This window comes from Castor canadensis, chromosome 1, assembly GCF_047511655.1.
Source record: "Castor canadensis chromosome 1, mCasCan1.hap1v2, whole genome shotgun sequence".
NCBI classification, from domain to species: Eukaryota; Metazoa; Chordata; class Mammalia; order Rodentia; family Castoridae; genus Castor; species Castor canadensis.
The window spans coordinates 105,483,183-105,491,645 of NC_133386.1; the positions used below are offsets into that span (position 1 = coordinate 105,483,183).

Here is an 8,463-nt window from a genome sequence, read left to right on the forward strand (position 1 = left end):
TCAAATTGTTTTTGTAACTGGTGACTGATTTCTCTTCTCAGAGTAGCAATAGGGATCATGACTCTAAGATTATAAACTCAACAGAAGGCTTCTCACTGAGAAGACCCCATAAAATAGAAATAAATAATCTTAAAGAAATATCCATCCCCCCAGACATGCAAATCACAATGTAGAAACATAAGAATCACAGAAAAGTAAGGCAATTTGATTTCTCAAAAAAGCCTGTAACTCGTTAATAATCAAATCCAAAATGTACCAAAATGGTTGAAATGCCAAATAATTCAAAAGTCTAGGTTAAAAATGATCAATGATCTTGAAGAGGATTCAAACAAACAGATGAATGAAATAAGAAGGTCAATCCCACTCCTGAAAAAAAAGTGAGCAATGGAGATGAGAAATTCAGCAAGGAAACTGAGACTCTGAGAACATTAAAAACAAACAAACAAACAAAACACTTCTCTCCAGGACTAAATGCCTTCACTGCTGATTTATATAAAACTTATATAGAAGTGCTTATGTTAATTCTTCTCAAATTGTTCAAAAAATTGAAATGAAGGAACATTTCAAAATTAATTATTTGAGGCCATTATTATCCTTTTACCAAAAGCAGACAAGAACAAAAGAACACCAAAAATAAGAAAACTATGACTCAATATCCTTGATGAACATGGATGTAAAAATTCTCAACAACAGCAGGAGAAGCATTTGGTAAAGTTCAACATCACTTTATCATGAAACACTGAAAGAGAAATTAGGCAAGAAAGATAATACATGAAGATAATGAAGATTTTACGTAAAACACCCACAGCATGCATCATTCCAAATGAGGAAAACTTGAAGGCATTTCCTCTAAGATCTGGAACAAGGTAGGATTGTCCACTCTCATCACTCTTATTCCATATAGTACTGAAAGTTTAAGACAAAGCAAATAGGCAAGGGAATGTATTAAAGTGTATGTAAATAGGTCGGAAGTAAATCAAATTTTCCCTGTTTACAAATCCTATAATACTATATAGGCCAAATCCTACACACTCTACCCATCATCTATTGTAATTCACAAATGAATTCAGTAAGGTTTCATGCTACAAAGCCAACACAATTATGAGCTGCTGCAAAAGAAACCATGCAAGCAATTTAATTCACAAAAGCTACAAAAATCCATAGTAATAAATTTATCCAAGAAACTCACAAGTTTCAACAATGCAAATGACAAAACACTGAAGAAACAAATTGAAGAAGATACAAAAACAACTGGAAACACTTTAGATTCATGGATTGGAAGAATTAATTATTGTGAAAGTGTCCATAATATCTAAAGCAATTTACAGATTCAATGCAATCTCCACACAAATACCATAATATACTTCACAGATTAAGAAAAAATAATCCTAAAACTGATGTAGAAGCACAAAAGGCCCTAAATAACCAAAGCAAACATGAAGAAAAATAACAAACCCAGTGGCATTACATTGACTGGTTTCAAGACATACATCAGAGCCGTCATAACAAAAATAAAGCACAGTACTGGCATAAAAACAGACACAGAGACCTATGGAACAGAACACAGACTCAGAAATAAACACCCATTGACATCCAACTGAGTTTCAACAAAGGCACTATAAGCACACATTGGAGCAAAGACAACCTCTTCAATAAATAGTGCTGGGAAAACTAGATATCCACATTCATAAGACTGAAATATGACCTCTGCTTCTCATCATGTTCAGAAATCAACTCAAAATAGATTAAAGAGCCAAATGTACAACTTGATATTATGAAACTACTGGAAAACATGGGAGAAATTTCAAGATACCAGTAAGGGCAATGAAATTTTGGATATGACCCCAAAAGTGCAAGAAACAAAAGAAAATAGAGAAAATGGATTACACCAAAGTAGAAAGCTTTTTTTGTTGTTGTTTTGTTTTTTGGTGGTACTGACGTTTGAACTCAAAACCTCACTCTTGGTAGGCAGGGGTTCTACCACTTGAGACTCTCCAGCAGCCTCTAAAATAGAAAGCTTTGATGTCAAAGGAGACAATCAAGAAGAAACAGTCTACAGAACAGGAGAAAATATTTTCTAGGTAAATCATTTGACAAGGAGTTAATATCCATAATACGCAAGGAACTCAAAATCCTTAGCATTAAAAAAGTAAATCATCTGATTTAAAATGGGCAAATGATCTGAAAGGATTTTTTTTGAAGTAAGATTTACAGATGACAACTGAATAGATGAAACAGTGTCCATATCATTAGATGTCAGAGAAATGCTATTTGCAAGCACAATAAGATATCATTTCCTACCAGTCAAAATGGCTGATACCACAAACACAAAACCAACACATGCTGACAAGGACATGAACAAAAAGGTATTCTCACACACTGTTGATGGGAGTGTACATTGCTTGTAACCATGTAGAAAAGTTTGGGGTTGTCATGGTGCTTCACTCCTGGAGGACAGGAGGACTATAATTCAAGGCCAACTCTGGCAAAACCTTAGCAAGTCCCCTTCTCGGTCAATAAGCCAGGCATAGATAAATAAATAACAACAAAAAATGAAATTAGTTGAAAGTCTACATCCTCAATGTATGAAGTTCAGTGCACACACATTTTGGAGAGCCTGCATTTTCAGCTTTAAAATTGTTTTTCTATGTGTTCATCAGAACTTTAAGCATTAATTAGAAATTTCTTATTTCCTCTGTATGAAAATTTTAAAACATTAAGTAAAGGTATATAGAACGTTATTTGAATCTAGGAACTGAATTTTTTTGCGATTGGGGTTGAACTCAAGGATTCACAGTTGCAAAGCACATGCTGTAACACATGAGCCACACCTCCAGCCCATTTTGCTCTGGTTAAGTTGTAGGTAGGGTTTCCTGAATTACTTGCACAGCCTGGCCTAGAATTGTGATCCTACCTGTCTCAGCCTCCCAAATAGCTAGGATTATAGGCATGAGCCACTGGCACACTGCTAGGAAAAGAATTTTTAATTAAGCTGTACCATGAACAACCTAGAGCATTCTACATTTTAAAAAATTGCAGGCTTTTTTAGTACAATTATCTATTACAAATTACTGGTATAAAATAGATATATTTTAAATGGCTATATCTCTAGATTTCCCAAAATCTCTACAAACAATGTAAATGTTTACCCTTCTGCAATTTACTTTACAATTTAGAATGAGAATTATATAATAACATTTTCTCCTCCAAACTGCATTGAAGAATAATAGACTTTTGGTTTTGCATGATAAAATGATATTTAAGCAACCTCATAATAAATTATCAAACCTACTTATTAGAAGAAAATAGGAGCAATCCATATTTCTAAATAGCTTCTTAGAAATGGTTGCCATTATATTATTTACTGTATCTGTCTATTCTATCAGAAGTGTAGTAAAATAAACTGTCAGAGAATTATTTTCCACTCCTCTAAAAGGAAGTATTAAATGTCATTTTGGTATATGTAAATGCTTTGAAAGTCAGTCTAATCAATATAGTATGTACAAAGGAAATATCAAAATAATGCTATTAAAATAGTTTGTTTAATATTTACCAGTGAACTAACATCTGGGCTTTACCCCTGGAGGGAAAGAGTGGATGACAAATTATAATTTGTCACAGCTATTTTCAAAACAAAACTTAAGCATGTCACTATGCAGGACATAATGCTTTCCTAATCTACTTTACATATTTAAATAAAACTTTTAAAACAACTGTCCTAAGCCTAGGAAGCAAATGTAATACAATTCAACAAATGTAATAAAAATTGATCTCTCCCTAAAAATTATTCGTATTGAAACTTCAAGATTGTATTAGAACTGCATAATTACTCATAGTAAGTCCCTGAGTGTGTATTTTTCTACTTGTCTTCATCGAATAGTTTTCACTGTGGGAACAACAACTAAAGAGTTTCAGATCCTCTTAATTTGAAAATCATTGACCATTTAAGTTTTCAGTATGACTTCAACTTTGGAGGGATAAGCAAATATTCTGTAATTTGTAATTGCTTAAACAACACAAAAAACATGAGAGAATAAGAAGTCAACAGGAGAAGCTGAGCCCACAGCCCCCTCCCCCTGGAACCTCCCTGCTCTGCCCACACTGGCCCCTCCCCCACTCCACTCCAGGCCCAGGTCCACCACTGCTGCCTGCCCCTGCAGAGATGATCTTCCCCAGGGGCAATGCCATCCCCAGGGCCAGTGATAACTGCAGGACGGCCTACCACAAGTAGCAGTCTCTGATCCCGGTGCACACCATGGCCCAGCCCCACCAGCAGTAATAACAACAGTAGCAGCAACAGCAATTCAGGATGGGATCAAGTAAGCAAAACTCTATATCCGAGGCCTGCCCCCACACCACTGACCAGGACCTGGCGAAGCTCTACTAACCATATGGCAAAATAGTCTCAACAAAGGCAATTTTAGATAAGACGACAAACAAATGCAAAGGCTATCCTGCAGCAGATCAGAAAGTTGCGTGAGCCCTGCAGACCAGTGGGGTTCAAGCTCAAATGGCAAAGCAGCAGGAACAAGGTCCTACAAACCTGTGTGTTTCTAATTTGTTACTGTCCATGGAAGAGCAAGAATTTGAAAGTGTGCTCAAGCCGTTTGGGCAGTTATTTCTACAAGGACACTATGTGATTCCAGCAGCACAAGTCGTGGTGTTGGCTTTGCCAGGATTGAAAAATGCAAAGCTGTAATCAGTCACTTTAATGAAAAATTCAGTAAGACCTCACCAGGAGTTTCTGCTCCTACGAAACCTTTATTGTGCAAGTTTGCAGATGGTGGACAGAAGAGACAGAATCTAAACAAATACATCCCTAATGGAAGATCATGGCATAGAGAAGGAAAGGCTGGACTGACACTCACAACTGACCCACCTACAGCTGCTATAGGGAATGGTCTTATCCTTTACTATACACTATTGCTACAAACCGAATGACCACTCACACTTCTCTTACATCCTATATTGCATCTCCTGTATCTGCCTACCAGGTGCAGAGTCCTTCTTAGGTGTGGCCTCAACCACATATCCTATAGCACCCTGGTGCCATCTTATCTCCCTTGGTGATGATGCACGGATGACACGCGCAGGAATTTCAGATGCTCAGGGTTCTTGAGCCTGCTCTGAGAATGAAAGCACAGGCAGACTCCATCAGCAGAGGTCAGAAAGATTTTATTTGTAGAGAATTTAGTTGGAGAAAAGAGAAGAGAAAGATTGCGTATTGGAGAATGCAGGAAGACCCAGAAACCGGTGATCCCCTGGGCCAGGGTGGGGAGTGGGGTTTTATAGCCTATTTGCGTTGCCTGAGGATGGAGATGCCTTTCAGATGCAAACAGGCATTTCTTAGGGAGGAGAAGTGTCTCCTTGACCACTTATCGCCCTTTTGGGACTTCCCGCAGTCTGTCCTTCAGTCCTTCAGTGAGAACACACCATGTCACTGCAGCCTGTGTCTATATTCAGCCCCCTGGCCCAGCAGATGAGTCATCTTTCACTAAGAAGAATTGGAAAATACATGCCTGTAATGTCAGCCATGCAGGATGCCTATTTGCTACAGTACGCACATGCAGATGACAGCAGTTCCTGTTGAGGAAGAAAGTGGTCAGCAGCAGTCGTCTATAGAGATGTCTAATGACACTTGTCCATATATCTTTCAACCTAATAAGTAACTGTGAGGTGTACAGAAGGGCGTTTTTACATGAAGAAGGGTGTGAAGGATGAACAATCATGGATTTTTCTGATCAATTTTATGTTTTAAGAAATTATTGACAGTTTTGTACAGGCTCTTGAAAATGTTATTTATAATGAAATCAATTAAAACTGTTTTTGCTATAAGTTCTATAAGGTACATAAAATCCTCAAATTCATCTAGCAATTCTTCCCCTAAACAGGTTTATGTTAGTAAAAAACATAAAAACAACTACAAAAAATATTTTTAGCAAATGTTATAACGCAAAAAAGAAAAGAAAAAAAGCTTCAATTTTCTGGGCATGCACAAAGAACACAAAGACTTATCCAAGTGCATGAACAGATTTTTATGGCTTTGTTCAATTTGAATTTTTTCAGCTGTATGAAATGGGCTTTCTGAATCTTCAATTGTCTGACTTCACCCATGGTGTTCTGTACTGGCCGTGCAAATGTTGCTGTAATTCAGTGTTGTTGTCAATGTCTTTTCTTAGCTTTCTGTTTTTCTTTCAATAGTGTGAAGTGTCTTCTGCTTTTCTATGAATTTCAGTTTGCCTTAGCTCTTGATGCTGTAACTCTTTCAGTAAAAGTTAGTTCAAACTAATGTAGGATGCTTTGACCAAATGAGTTGATCTAGTATGCCTTGTAAAACAGAAGCATAGGGCTTTTAAAAGCTAGTCAATAAAAGTTGTTGAAATTTTGACTTTTTAAAATATGTAGCAGATGTTTTTAATGATTTTTCATATGATGTGTAAGGTAGTGAAATGCAAGAAGGGGGAAAATGTTTTGTGTGAAACACATTTTCTGACTGGGGAAATTTTAATAAGGTAAATTGTTTGTAAGGCTATACAGCAACAGTTCCCTCTGATAGTTTGACTGCTTTAGGATATCTGCTGTATCATGCAATGTGAAGTCTTTTTTGCCTTTTTTCAGGGAAAAAAAAACTTGATGCTCTAGATTTACTGTAGGTAGTACTGTGACTTCAGGGGTGTGGGTCACTGAATGTTTTGTTCTTCCTTTACACTAATGATAGTGCTTTAGAATAAGAATTATGCTTATGATCTGGCAAACTGAAAAAAATGTTGAAAAATATTGCTATTGCAAGTAAATGGCAAAAGCTAAAAGCTTTTGAGCTCAGCTTAAGATGAGATAGATGAGATACGGATAGAAGCAAAATGATTGGCTACTAGTTCTCTCTCTCTCTCTCTCTCTCTCTCTCTCTCTCTCTCTGTGTGTGTGTCTGTCTCCCTCCCTCCCTCTCTCAAATTTGAAAACTAAATAACTTGGCATTTTTAATAGTGACTTCACCAAATACCAAAGGGCCGTAACCAGTAGCTCCAAAAGTCTCAGCATCACATCTTCTGTGCTCTTTATTTTTGCTGTATCAGTTTATGGTTAGGAGAATGTGCCATTTTTTGTACCTTCACATTTAGGCTTTATAATTTAAGTTGATGTATGGACATACACAGATAAACAAAAAAGCATGAAGGAAGATTTGGATTGAAGCATTGCCACACTCTTACATCATTGCTACAAGTGTTCAAGTGTAAAGAAATCCTATTTTGACACTATAAAATTCAAGATTCATAAATACACAGTTATTTCTACTTTAGTACCTATGAGATAATTCACTGTAATTAAAGCTCTTTTATTAAGGCAATCACATATGTTTTGAAAGCAATGATAAATTAAGTTGTCTTCCAAAACTGTATACTTGCTTGATTAGCTATGTATGATCAGAGCCTTTTGTGTGTGTGTACTGGGACAGGTTGCTGGCCTTCCCTGTTTCCACAGATCAAATCCTCCTAGCTCAGGAGCTAAGGCTAAGCAGTTATTTCTTTTGAGTACTTCTTAGTTCTTAAATTTTATTGCATGTATTTGATTATAGATGTCACAGATATTTCATAGTTTCAAAAGTCATTACTGCCCTGAGAAGTGAAGATTGTGGTGAAAATTAAGAGTCATAAGGAAATGAGTTTGTGTCTTTTGTTTTTGTTTCCTTTTTTAAAGTTGTGATACTGTTTGTTCTACCCTCCCTGAAATATTACCGCTTTGTGAAAGTCCAGACCAAATACACCACCCTCCATGTACCTAGTACATTTGCAAACTTGGTTCTCTCACTACTTGATATTTTTTGCATTAGTTAAGATAGAAATTTGATACCTCAGTTAGAAGGGGTGGGGAAATCTGCTGCTAGAAATGTCTGGACATTCCCCTATGTGGAGGTGCCTTCAAACTCTGTCAAACCTTGGAGATGATAGTCCAGAAGTGAAGCAACGAGGTCTGGCCAAGCCAAGTAGACTTGCACTGCTACAAGATCTGGATGGGGGAACTGACCAGGCACTGAACTGTGAAGAGAGGTCCCACCTTTCAGGGACTGACTCCATATTGCGACCCTTGAGTTCTGTAAGTTTGCTTTTGCCAACCTGGTCAACACTATAAAGTGCTTAAAATCTTAGGATGTGGATAGAGTAGTTATATATTTAGTTACTTTTATTTTAATACTTTTGGGGGGTTTTGCACTATAAAATAATTCTTTTACTATATCTAGAAGAACATTTTTCAAAAATTACCAGAGGTATTACAAAAATCTCATTTCTGAACAAAAATATATCAGTTTAAATCATAAATAGCAAGTGTCTTCAACAATGACAATCCTTTAAAGCTAAATAGAATAAAAATATTTTAGTTGACATCCAAGAGCAAGGACATTTATCACAGTTATGTATCTTTGATTACTAAATGAGATTATTCTTTTTCGGAAGTGAAAATATTTGC

General features: G+C 36.4%; 1 pseudogene; it reads left to right on the forward strand.

Annotated features, from left to right (window-relative positions):
• The first annotated feature begins 4,150 nt into the window (after window positions 1-4,150).
• Window positions 4,151-5,669, forward strand: LOC109680036 (RNA-binding motif, single-stranded-interacting protein 1-like; annotated as a pseudogene).
• Window positions 5,670-8,463: the final 2,794 nt, after the last annotated feature.